Raw genomic sequence first — 13300 nt, forward strand, 5'->3', positions numbered from 1 at the left:
TCTTGGGTGTATGTGCAATGCACAAAGCAGAACAACGTCTTCAGATGATGCCCTAAGGTTTGAGGGTGTTCGAAGTACTCACTGGCTGCGGAAGCAAGGAAAATGGCTTAGATTTACCACCAAATTCCATTCATTCCTTGGCCTGAACTGGTCCAGCATTTCTTAGCTAATTGGTCCCGCAAAGCAAGAATTGAGCTCCGGGATAAAATTTTCTTTTTCAAGCAACTACGGGACGAACATTCTTACATGAAGCATTTGGGATGATTCACAGTTATTTGGTGAGGTCGCCTAATCATGGTTTTCCGGGATTCTATCTTGTTGGAGAAATTCTACATGGAGTAGATGCTTATGAACCAATCTATAGCCAAGAATGCATCATGATGGATCTTGTGGATAGACGATTTGCAAGGGGTCACACAAATCCTGAACAAAATGGCGCAACATAACAAGATTGGCAACTCAGAGGATACCACAGGTGGAATTGCTTATGGTACTCCCTCCACTGACCAACATGATTAAGGGAGACCAAGAGAGAGATCAAGTATTGCAGGGCTTTCCACCAATTGTCAATGTGTGTTAAAGATGTTCACTTGAAAAGGTAAATGTGGTGGAGGATGTTCAACCCAAATCAATGAAGGACTTTGAGGAAAGGCAAACATGTCAACAACTCTCAAGGGAGCTATTCAAAGGCAACAATAGCAAGGTCAAGGACAACAAATCAATTGGAGGCACTAACCTACAAGGCAAGGCAACAAACAGTGGAATGACCAAGGTAGCTTCAATCAAGGAAATTGGAATAACAACAGCAACAAACCTTCTCAAATCGAGTCAAAGCACTTATGTCTCACCAACGGGCAATATTCAAATCAAGGTTCCTCAAGTTATTCAAGTTGTAAACATGCTCGAACGGGTATGCAAAATCAGGAAGGTCTGATACCTCTATGAGGGAATATGATCTGAGCTTGTGTTCTCATTACCACATCCAATTCAAAAAATGGAGATTGCAAATGAGAGATCTCTCTAGGGAACAAAATCCAAAGCAAAAGGGGACACTCCTAAGTGACAACAATTTGCGGAACCCAAAGGTAGTGGGAGTGGTTCAACTTCTCATATCATGGCAAATTACTACTCAGAGTGGGAGGTACTACAAGGGAGAGTGAAAAAGTGGTTAAGTGGAAGGGTTCCAAGCAACGGGGTTGAGGCACAATTGAAGAGCAGATGTTGGTGAAGCTAAAAGAGGTTCGGAAGAGTTAAAGTTCAGAAGTGACCGGGGAAGAGGTAAAAGGAGAAGGTAAAAAGAGGCACCAAATACTCTACCACCTATTCCTAGACCTCCTCCTCCTTCCCAATGACTTGCTAGAATTTGATGATAGGGCAAACACGAAAATTCTATTGACATTTCAAGCGTCTATCGGAAATATTCCATTTGTGGAAGCAATCCCAAAGAGATTGCCGGGTTTTGCTAAGTTTTTGAAAGAACATTGATTTACCAATAAGGAGAAACCACAAGAATGAAGTGGTTAATGTGTCACCGGGTTGAAGGCTCCATTTATTGCAACATCCACGTTCAAAAGGAAAGAATACCCGGAGCTTTCACCATTTCCATGCACTATTGGGGCGCCGTTGATTTTCGCTAGAGCTCTTATGTGATAATGGGGCTAGCATTCAACTTAATGCTCTTGCTATTTACAAGCAGCAGGGGTTAGGTATGCTGAGGCCTACAAGTATGTGATGTTGCAAATGGCCGATCTTCCATAAAGAGACCGGTGGGAATTTCGATGATGTGTTTGTGAAAGTGGGGAGAGTTCCATCTACCATCCGATTTTGTAAATCCTTGATTTACAGTCGGCAAGAGATTGCTTATCATCTTCGGGGAGACCATTCCTTGCCACATGAAAGAGCCTAATGGATTCAGAATAAGAACGAGATCAAATTCCGTGGAAATCGATGAAGAATTACATTTCCAGGAAAGTAAGGTATGAACTACCACATGAATTAAAAGCATCTCGGTGATTGGTGTTAATGAAGTGGAGATGCGGTTGAAATGAAGATGGATAAGACAATGCCTCGTGAAGGCGTTGACGAGCTATTTTGGTAAACTCTCGATCGTTGGAAGATTAATGGGAGGGGTATATGGAATCAATCAATGCATTGAAGGGCTTGGGTCCTCACTTATTGCTCCGAAGAGCTTTCTCTCGACTGGAGAAATAGAGCCACTCCTCCCCAAAGCCTTCAATTATTGAGCCACCGAAACTAGAAGCTCAAGACCACTTCCACCACACTCGAGGTATTAAATTTCTTGGCTCATTGATACAATACGGTAATCATTTCTTATTTGTTGAATGATGTGCACGTAGAACAATTGTTGAATGTCATTGAAGGAGCTAGCAAGCTATGGGCTGGACAAATTGGCGGACATCCGAGGATTCCGCCGGAATTTGCGAACACAAAGGCATCCAATTGGAGAATGAGATTAAACCAAGATGTGGAGCATCAACGAAGGTTGAACCCTTCCAATTGAAGGAGGTGGTAAAGAAGGAAATCACAATGTGGGATGCCGGGGTAGTCTACCCCATCCCAATAGTTCTTGGAGTGAGTCCGGTACAATTGTGCCGAAAAAGGGAGGCATGACGGTGATTGAAAATTATAACAATGAGCCCATCCCAACAAGAATTGTGACCGGATTGGAGTGTTTTTAATGGATTATCGGAAGCTAAAGAGTGTGACGTGCAAGGACCATTTTCCCTATGCCCTTTATGATCAAATGCTGATCGGCTGCGGGAGGTCTTCTACTACTTCTTGGATGGTATATTCTGGCTACAACCAAATTAATATTGCATTGAATATCAGGAAAAGACACATTCACTTGTCCATTGGGGACGTTTGCATTACCGGATTGCATTTGGGCTATGCAACGCTCCGGCTTACTTTCCAAAGGTGCATTTAATGTCAATCTTCTCCGGACATGGTTGGAGGATTCTTGGAGTATTTTCCATGGGGATGATTTCTCTATCGTGGGTGAATCTTTTGAGCATTGTCTAGACAACCTTAAGAAAAAGTGCTTAAAGAGTATGGAAAGAAGACGAACCTTGTGCTAAATGGGTGAAATTGATACAGATATACTTAGATTTTAAGCTTGTCTTTTAATGCATTTTTGGTCAATTCATGATCACATTTGAGTTGTTTTGTAGTTGCTTGAGCTTGAGACCGAAACATGGAAAGAGTCAAAAAGTCAAAAAAGACGGATATGCTGCAAGTTTGCAGTCGCATAATCACATGTGGACCGCATAACCGACCTGCCTAATCGCAAACAGAAAAAGTTGTTGGGCAATTGAAGAAGCAAATATGGTTCATTATGCGGTCGCATAACACCTATGCGGAGTCGCATAATGGTCGCATAAATCAGTAGAAGACAGACCTCGGCATGATATTCAACAGATATGCGGTTGCATAACACACATTGCGACCGCATACCTGTTATGCGATGAAGCTAGGATCTTTGCCTGAGCAATCTGGATGGAATGTTTCAATATGCGGTTCGCATAATGGTCTGCGACCGTAATGCGATCGCATAAGTCATCTGAAGGGGTATTTTTTGTCCGATTTGACTATGACTTTTGGGCCACTATAAAAGAATAATAGGATTTTTTGGGGCATTGAAGTCTGAAACAAGGTCCCTTACTTAAGAGCATTGAATACTTTATTTATTTGGAGGGTTGTTGGAAGAAGGATCTTGCACATTTGTAAGCTTTATGCTTTGTTAAAAACTTTATTCTTGTATTCTAGTATGGAGTAGCTAGTTTTAAAATACTTGAGGTGTGGACCCTAATGGGTTGTTTAACATATTGATATATAATATTATATATATTATTATATATATATATTATATATATATATTATATATATTGGTTGGTTGATATTCAATTCTGGTCTTTATTTATGGTTGGTGGTTGCAAATATTAAATCTATTCCATTTATCTTTCTCTGACTTGGAAAAGTGAGTTATGGGGTTCGGTAGAATTGATATCAAGAACTCAAGGACTTTAAATCTTGTTTCATTAGAACCGCTTAGGAATAAAGTGGTTCTACTTGGCATCTAAATTTGTTGTTTCTTAATTTGAAAACTCTTTTATATTGGAAAAACATAAAGAGAAAGTACTTAACTTGATTATTGAAAATATAGGGTAGTCATTTAGGAATCATTTGCATATCAAAGGACCTTCCATTAGAATATATCATATTAACACCGATAGCCATTAAACATTCCAGTGACAGGAGGGACGCAACCTTGGTTTCCTAAATCAAATCATATACATTCTCAAGTTAATTTAGTATATATATTAATTCCACAATTCATATCATTCTTTCTTGTTTACATTAATAGAATAGATTACGACCTAAGTCAAGTAAAACACACTAAATCGAGTAACCTTTTCACCCTATTCCTTGTGAGATTTGGTGATCCCAACCTTTGTTGGGTCACTATATGTGACCACTGACCGCCTTACACTATTTAATTAAAGTGTAATTGACCGTATCCAATGCCGTAGTCTAGAAATTGAATGAGTAAACATCATTCTCTGAAAGGAAATGCTAATAATAGTCTACTAGGTTACCCCCAAGAAGTGTGGAGGTTAAGGAAGGTCAATTCTTCATGCATGGCAATGTGGAAGTGACAGGGCAACAATCCTAGAACTAGTGGTAATGTTTGTTGAAGAAGGTGAAGGTTAAGAGATCGGGAACAATGGAACCCAAAGAAGTACTATAGATCGAAAGTGAAAGGGTTGCGAGGACTGGAATTGATCCTAAAGCGGGGGAGGATGTAAGGCCCTTGGAAATTTCGCTAAGTAATTTCAGATTTCGTGGTTCCAGGTAGGCATTAACTATATTATTATATTGCTAATTAGTATGATGGATTAAATTAGATATGGTAATAAGTGTATAAGTCATTATAATAAGTAAAAATTTTTGGTTTTTGGGGGGGGGTTCTAAAAAGAAAAAAGAAGGCCTAAGTCTTAGCAAGTTGGAAAATTACAAAAATAGGCTAAATTCCAAATGAGTACGCACAAGTTCCAAACCTTGGACGAGCATTATCTACATATATATAATGTGATTATGTAGATAAGTCACTATATGGAAAGAAGCAAGTAATAGTTAATCTTATAGATTTCACAATTCGTCATTTATGACTCCTACAATTATGGTCTACAAGAGCTGGCATAATGCAATTCTGCGGCATATTCTGCGACGTATAAGTTTGTGACCGCAAAATGGCAGCAGACCTGTCCAAGTGGAATCCCAGTTTCTGGGCACCAATTTTGGCGATCCATTCCAGCGACCACACATACCCGTTATGCGGTCCAGTTTCTGCGACCGCAGGCCCGAAATTCGGAGCTTCATTTCCCATTTTTACTAACCCAATCCATTTTTATAAGTAGGCTATTGGGGCTTATATTAGGGCGATTCTCTTAAGGGTGTTTGGAGAGGGTATAGAGAATTTTAGAGAGGGAAGAAGGAAGCTAACATTTTAATCATTCAATTCTTATTCAATCTTTTCAAGAAATCAAGAACCAATCACAAAAGATCTTCATTAAGAGTGTAAGGTTCTATACACAAGACTTAATCGAGTTTGGGGTTAAGATAGGTGAGAGGTATGATTCTGGGTTGTAATAGTGATTATGTATACATGCTGTACAAGTAAGGTTTGTGGGAAGATTTTTTTGACACGAATAAGTAAAGTTGGGTTGGGAATGAAGAAAAATCTTATAAAAGAGCTTTGAAATCAAAATGCAAACTTAGTGTTTGATAAAATGCTCAACGAGCTGAAACCATTGATATCTTCCTAATTTGATGTTCGAAATTTCGTTATGTCTCAAAATAGATGGGATTGCTAGAATTTCCGAAACATTTGTAGTAACTTAAGGAAAGCTTAAAACAAGGGTGTGTATGGCTAAACCTCCTTCTTTCTTAGAATCGGAATCCCCTGGTGTTCGTGTATCGATGTACGTCCCAAATTATCGCTTACTAGAATTGACTATTCCTAAATGTGTCCATATGGAATGATATATGTTCAACTATTTTGTACTAAAGATTGCTTATCATGGACATATTTTTCTTTTGGAATATGTTTTAATATGTTGAGAAGGTTAAGAACTAATGTCAAAAGAAATTAATAAAGATTGTTGTGCCAAATTTGTATGAAAAGCCTCTATGTGCTTAGAATTTCAAGCTTTTCCTTATTTGTGAAATGCCTTAACTATAGGCCTTATTGTGCTGATGATTAAATGTTTGAAAATGTATAAGGGAAAAATTGGAATTTTGTGAAATATGGCCAAGTCTGCCAAGAATGACATGATTTAATGAGGGGCCATCGTGCCAAGTATTGAAATATGGAAACAAATGTGAAGTGAAATGTTGATTGAAAGGTTGATGTTCTCTAAGTTGAGATGGCCTTGCCGATCGGCGCGTGATGCATGGTGGTAACTGTGCTGAAATGATTTATTGAATTGTGGATTTTGTTGTATCTCAAAAGAGATGACTTAGCGATCAGTCGAGATCGGACTTCCGTGATAAGGAACCACGGTGTATTGTGGATTGTGGCATTATGAATGGAAACTATGTGATTCCTTTACTTGATGTTTTCGTATTGTTTCAAGCTCTTATTAAACTGATGATTTATTTCCTCCTTGTGTTTAATTGTTCATTACGTATTCAGATGGTGTTTTAGCTTTAGATACTAGTACCATTCGAACAGTACTACGTCCTTTTGCGGGAGCTACATCTTTAAAAGGAGTAGGTGGTTCCAAGGCAGACAGTTGTTGGTCTAGCTAGTGGGTATCATCTTCTCCTAGCAGTCCCGGTGATCCCTATTCATCTGTGGTCATGTTTTCGTATCTTTTGATTCTATTATTATTATGTTTTGAGGTATTGTCGGTGTCTTTTAGCCAGTTGTTGTCATAAATCTCTTCATTTGCATCTTTAGATGGCTCCGTATGTGACATTTTGTGGGTTGTGTATGGGTTGCTAGAAAGGTATTGATGAATATCTTGCTTTCTGGACTCTTATCTTCATTAAATTCGTAATGTGTATGTAAATTGGGAACTTTAAACAACGATGTAGCAAAAATAAAAGAAATTAGTAATGTTTATATCATACACCCTCTTCTATTGTTTAATTAATGAAAACATTGCCTCCTCTTGGTATAAGTGAGCTGTAGTAGAAAGTGTCTAATGGCATTGCTCGACCGGTCACTCTGTTGAGCGCCATTCGTTGCTCCCCGAGGTAGGGGAAGTTGACGGTTGTCTTTCTTATTTAGCTTTTGTGAGGATGTTAGTGTATAGATTCCTACTATTGATTCAGTTTATGGTGGTGCAGAATTTCTGATGTGTTCCCTGCAGACTGTCCGGCATGCCGCCGGATAGGGGATATTGACTTTGTATTGATTTGGTGCCGGGAACTCAGCCATTTCTTATTCACCATATTGTATGGCACCGGCGAAGTTAAATGAATTGAAGGAGAGCTTTTAAGGAACTCCTTGATAAGGGGTTTTTATTCGGCCTAGTGGTGTCACCTTGGGGTGCACCGGTTCTATTTTGTTGAAGAAGAATAATGGCACTCTAAGATGTGTATTGATTACATGCAATTGGAACACAAAGTCACAATCAAGAACAAGTAACCTTGCCTCTTATTTGATGATTTATTTGACCAGCTTCAGGGAGCGAGGTGTTCTCCAAGATTTGATAGAGGTTCAGGTATCACCAATTGAAGATTAGGGACTCAGACATTCTTAAGACAGCTTTCAAGACCCGATATGGTCATTATGAGTTCCTTGTAATGTATTTTGGGTAACCAAGCCCAGTTACGCGTTCATGCATTGATGAATATAGCGTGTTTCAGGCTGTATATCGACTCGTTCGTTATTGTATTCATTGATGATATCCTAGTTACTCTCGTAGCCAAGAGGCAGCATGCTGAGCATTTGAAGGTTGTATTGTAAGCGGCTGAGGAGAGAAAGCTTTACTGGCCAAGGTCTCCAGAAGTGTGAGTTTTGGCTCAGTTTAGTAGCATTCTTGGGACATGTTGGTGTTTTAGTGAGGTATTCAGGTTGAATTCGAAGAAGCATTAGAGCCGGTTTCAGAGTTGGCCCACACCGTCCCCAGCCCACAGAGATTCTTTAGCTTTCTTGGTTTGGCTGGTTACTACTGTCGGTTCGTTTAGGTTTCTCGTCTATTGCATCGCCCTTGACAAAATTGGGACCCAAAGAGGGGATGCTCCTTTCGAGGTGTCGGATAAGTGTGAGACGATTTTTCAGAAGCTCAAGACTGCCTTGACCACACTCTTAGTGTTAGTTCTGCCATCACCTTCTGGTTCTTTATACCGTTATATAATGACGACTTCTCGGTTCGCATTTGGGTGTGTTTTTGATGCAGGAGGGTGAGTGATTGGTTATGGCTTCGCATCAACTGAAGCCCACGAAAAAAACTAGCATTGTTCATGATTGGGAGTTGGCTGCCATTTTTTATTGGCTGTCCATTGTTTACGGTACGATCGTAGCCCTCCAGCATTTGTCAAGCAGAAGATCACAATTTGGGCAGCGGAGCATGTTGAACCTGCTAAAGACTATGATGAATTACCATTTTGTACCATCCGGGCAAGGCCAATATGTGGCCGATTGCCTGAGTGAGGAGGTTTGTGGTAAGGGTGTCTTGCATTCCTTCCTGTTGGTGAGAGACCCCTTGCAGGTTGATGTACATGCCTTGGCCAATCGGTTATTGAGATTGGATATTTCGGAACCCCAATTCTTTAGAGCGGCCGGCTGAGATTTACATCAAAGAGATTGTTTGAACTTCATGGAGGTGACAGTTTCTATCATCAGATGAGAGGCACGTAGTTTTACATCGTTAGTTTGAAGGGCTGTTTGCAGCGAGAGTTGGGCACTCAGGTTGAGGGTTGAGTATAGCATTTCACCCCAGACGCTACGGACATCCGAGCGCACTATTCAGATAATTTGGAGGGACTGTTATGTGCTGTTTCATTATTTTGTAGTTCATTGGACCAGTTTTCTGCCATTGGCGGATTTTGCTTCCAACAACAGTTATTAGTCGAGTATTCAGATGGCGTCCGTCGTGAGGCTTTATATGAGAGGCAGTGTAGATCTCCAGTGGGTTGGTTTTGAGAATGGGTGAGTTAGGCTTTTGGGTACAAACTGTTTTTAGGATGCATTGGACGAGGTGAAATTGATTCAGGAGCGGCTTCGCACGCTAGCATCGACGCGAAAGAGTTATGCTTGATAGAAAGGTTCTGTGATGTGTCTTACATGTGGGAGAGTAGGTCTTGCTGAAGGTTTCACCCATGATAGGGTGTTATGAAATTGGGAAGAGAGGGGCAATGAGGCTCGGTTTATTGGGCCGTTTGCAGGTGCTTCGGAGAATTGGGGAGGTGGCCTATTAGCTTTCATTGCCACCTAGCTTATCGAGTGTGATCCTATTTTTCATGTTTCTATGCTTGTGAAGTACTTATTGCGCATCCATTCATTGTTTTGGATTTTCAAGCATGTGTCAGTGGATGGTTGATTTGACTTATGTGATGTGGTGCTGGTGGGCTATTTTTGGGCGACATATTCAAATTTGAGGTCAAAGGATATAGGTTCAAGTGAAGGTGCAGTGGAGTGGTCAGCCCGTGGAGGAGGCTACTTGACACCCGAGCGGGAGATTATGAAGTAATACCCACACCTATTTGAGGGCTCCAGGTATGTTTCTAGACCCGCTCGAGGGCGAACGTTTTGTTTTAAGAGGGGAGGATGTAACGACCCTGTAAGGCCCGAAAATTTCGCTAAGTAACCTAGGATCTCGTGGTGCCACGTTAGGCTTTATTTAATATTTTTAATGTGCTATTAACATGGTGTACATCAATTGGATTTGGTAAATATGTGTATTAAGTCTTTATTGGTAATGTAATTTGGGGTCCAAGGAAAGGCCTAAGTTAAGAAAAATTGGAAAAGTTCATAATAGGCTAAATATTCCAAATGAGCTTGCCACTAGTCAATATTTGAACGAGCATATGAAATATGTATAAGGTTTTATGTGATGAATAACCTATAAAATGAAGAGGTCTTCGAGTCTAGTTTCCAACGCTTCAAACCGTTCGTCATTTGGACATTCCTACGAAAGTTATGATCAAATTACCAAAGGCTGGAAAATGCAATCCTGCGTTAGATATGCTGATCGCAAAAGCCATTATGCGGTCCGCATACTTGATTTGCGTAATCGCAAATCTGGCCACAAACTGGACCAGTGTACCAGTTTTGGGCACCGAGTTTTGCGAACGCGTTTTGCGGCCAGCATACCCATTCTGCGGTCCATTATGCGATCGCAACCCACATTTCGGAGGGTAAATCTTTTATTTTTATAACCCGACCCATTTTCATATATAATCTTTGGGGCTTCATTTGGGGTTATTTTTCCACTAGATTTTAGAGAAGAGTTGAGAGAATTTAGAGAAGATAGGGAGAACCCAACATTCAAATCATCCAACCTTGCATCACACTTCAAGAATCAAAGAGCCCAAATCATAAGTCTTCATCTAAGAGGTAAGATTCTATACATTAGGCTTTAATTTCGAGTTGGGGTATAGATGTGGGTTAATTTTGAGGTATGTCTTGGTTAATACTATTATGTATACATGCACGAATAAATTAGGGTTGTGGAAAGATTGTTGAACATAAACAAGTAAAGATTTGGTTGGGAAATGAAGGAAAACCTTGAAAAGAGATTTGAACTTAAGATGCTTAACTAGTATTTGATTAAAATGCTCAAATAAGATGAAACCATGAATTACTTCTAATTTGTGTTCAATTTTGTTATGTCTCAAAGTAGAATAAATTGCTAGAATTTTCGAACGTTGTTAGTAACTTAAGGAAACTTAAAACAAGGTATGTATGGCTAAAACCCCCGTCTTTTAGAAATTGAGCTTCGCGGTGTTTGTGTGAATACGTAAGATTAAAGTTAATTTTAAATTGATTATTGTTCACATGAATTTGGTGTTGCTTCTCCTATATTTGTGAAAGATGTATTCCAATATGATCAATAGCTATTCTTGGTAATTTGAAAACGTGCAAGGAATGTGAATCGTGGTATTGAAATGCTTAGACAATAAATTGAGATTGAAGAATGTGAAGGATATAGCCAAATTGCCTAGATTTAAGTCAAGTTTAAATTGTGATTATTGTGCCGAAACATGAGAATTCCCCTCTATGCTTGTAACTGAATTTCTCTTGTGTATGGCCCATTATCTTAAAATTGTAAGTTGTTGTTGAAAGTGAAGGTGATGTGAATTGAGTTGTGAAATGCGGCCTAGTGCCTAGAATGTATGATAAGTTGTGGCCCCAAGTGCCTATGGAATGATATATATAGAAACAGAAATGATTAATGAGAAGGGACAACGCCTTGGCAAGGCGGCCTAGCCGATCGGCCGAGATCGGACTTCGCTCAAGATAGCGGTGGTATTGTAATGAATTCTGAAAAAGGGAAAATGAGATTGTGATTGAAGTATATGTCTCAAATGAGGCGACCTAGCGATCGGGTCGAGATTGGACTCCGCTCAAGATAGCGGGGTATTGTGAACAAGTTGAAAGTATGAAATGCCCCAAACTAAAAGCTATGGGAAAATAATGTGAAAATTGCATGATTCTTTTATTTGATAATGTTGTGATCATTTAAGGTGTTTGAGTTGGACTTGTGATTTCCTTATTATTGTACGAAAGTTCTTTCTAACTAGATGGTGTTTAGTTATACATACTAGGTTATTCATGGCACTAACAGTCCCTTTTGTCGGGGGCGCTGCCGTCTTTAATGGATGTGTGTTTTCTATAGCAGGCAGATGTTGGTTCGACACTAGTGCGCATCATCCTTTTAGCTGATTTGTGTGAGCCTCACTTCGTTTCGGGGTGCCGTGTTTCATTATTCTTATATGTACTTTGTATTTGGAGGTATAGCGGAGCCTTGTTTACCGGCATTTCCATATTACATACTCTTCAGTTATTGTTTAGAGGCTCCGTAGACATGGTTGTGGGATAGTGTCGGGTATTGGAATTTAAAGTGAAATATTGATGTTTGGCAAAGATTTATAAAAACTTGTATTATTTTGACAATTATGATTTAAGCTGCTAATTGGGAAATGAAATGGAAGTTGTTAATAAATACTTACTAAGTTTGATTAATGGAGTCCATCTCCTATTATTCATGAATTAGTTTGGGTAGAATGAGCCTATCAGGCTGCTCTAGTCGGGTTTACTCGGTTGAGCGCGCATTCGCCCTCGGATTTTGTGGAGTGAACAAACTTTGTATTTAGAGCCTAAGGTTTTAACAGTGTCCTAGGATGTCTCGGAGGTGGTCTATAGAGTCCTTCTATCGGGTGTGTTAGTACGACCCACATCTATAAGTTGGAGGCTATTCGGGACATGTTAGGAATTTCCACCCTTCTTTGATACTCAAGATCGTGTAGTAGAGTCAAGATAAGGAGCTAATTTCCATTCTATGTCTTAATCTTAAGATGAGTTAATCATTTGTATTGTGGAAGCAGTAAGGAGGAATGACCCTTACATTTGAATATGAGGGAGATTCCCAAGCATTTGTTAGGAGAATGTATCGAGCCATGGAGGGATTATATAGAATTTGTTTGCCAAGGGAGTACCCTTGTTCCTATTAATGGTCTTCTGCACCACAAATCCTATTAGTATATCGGCATGGTTACCAACGTACAGTTAGGGATGTGGAGTCGAGAGGGGCATCGTTTCATTCAGTATTGCCCTATCAAACCTTAACGGTCACCAAGTAAGTCACTACTTAGTCCCAACCAACCTTACTCTTAGTTGTTATATGTACATCCATTATGAGGCGGTCCTCATAAACATGGTCTTAATAAGATGTGAGTCAAAAGACTTGTGTTACCCTTACTCCTTGAGGAGCCGTATTGTCGTGAACCCATCTATCAGCAATTCTTCTGATTTACATCCTCTTGTGGAATTAAGTTTAATGATACGTCCTTGAATGGAGTTATAACTCTAGGTTTAATACATTTCACTTTCTTTTCCTAAATTCTTAACGATGGACTATTTACTGATGAATTTCTTACAATAATATTTTATTGAAATGGACAAACATCTTGCCCACTTGTGCCTATGCATGCACCATGCGTAAAGTTTACTATGTTGGTTCGAGTTCCATGTAAAGCATCCCAGTGCTGGATCCTTCTCGAGTGTCACTCTTTATTCATTGTGTGTATATGGCTTATATGGTTTGAA

Source organism: Nicotiana attenuata, chromosome 7, assembly GCF_001879085.1.
Source record: "Nicotiana attenuata strain UT chromosome 7, NIATTr2, whole genome shotgun sequence".
Lineage (NCBI taxonomy): Eukaryota > Viridiplantae > Streptophyta > Magnoliopsida > Solanales > Solanaceae > Nicotiana > Nicotiana attenuata.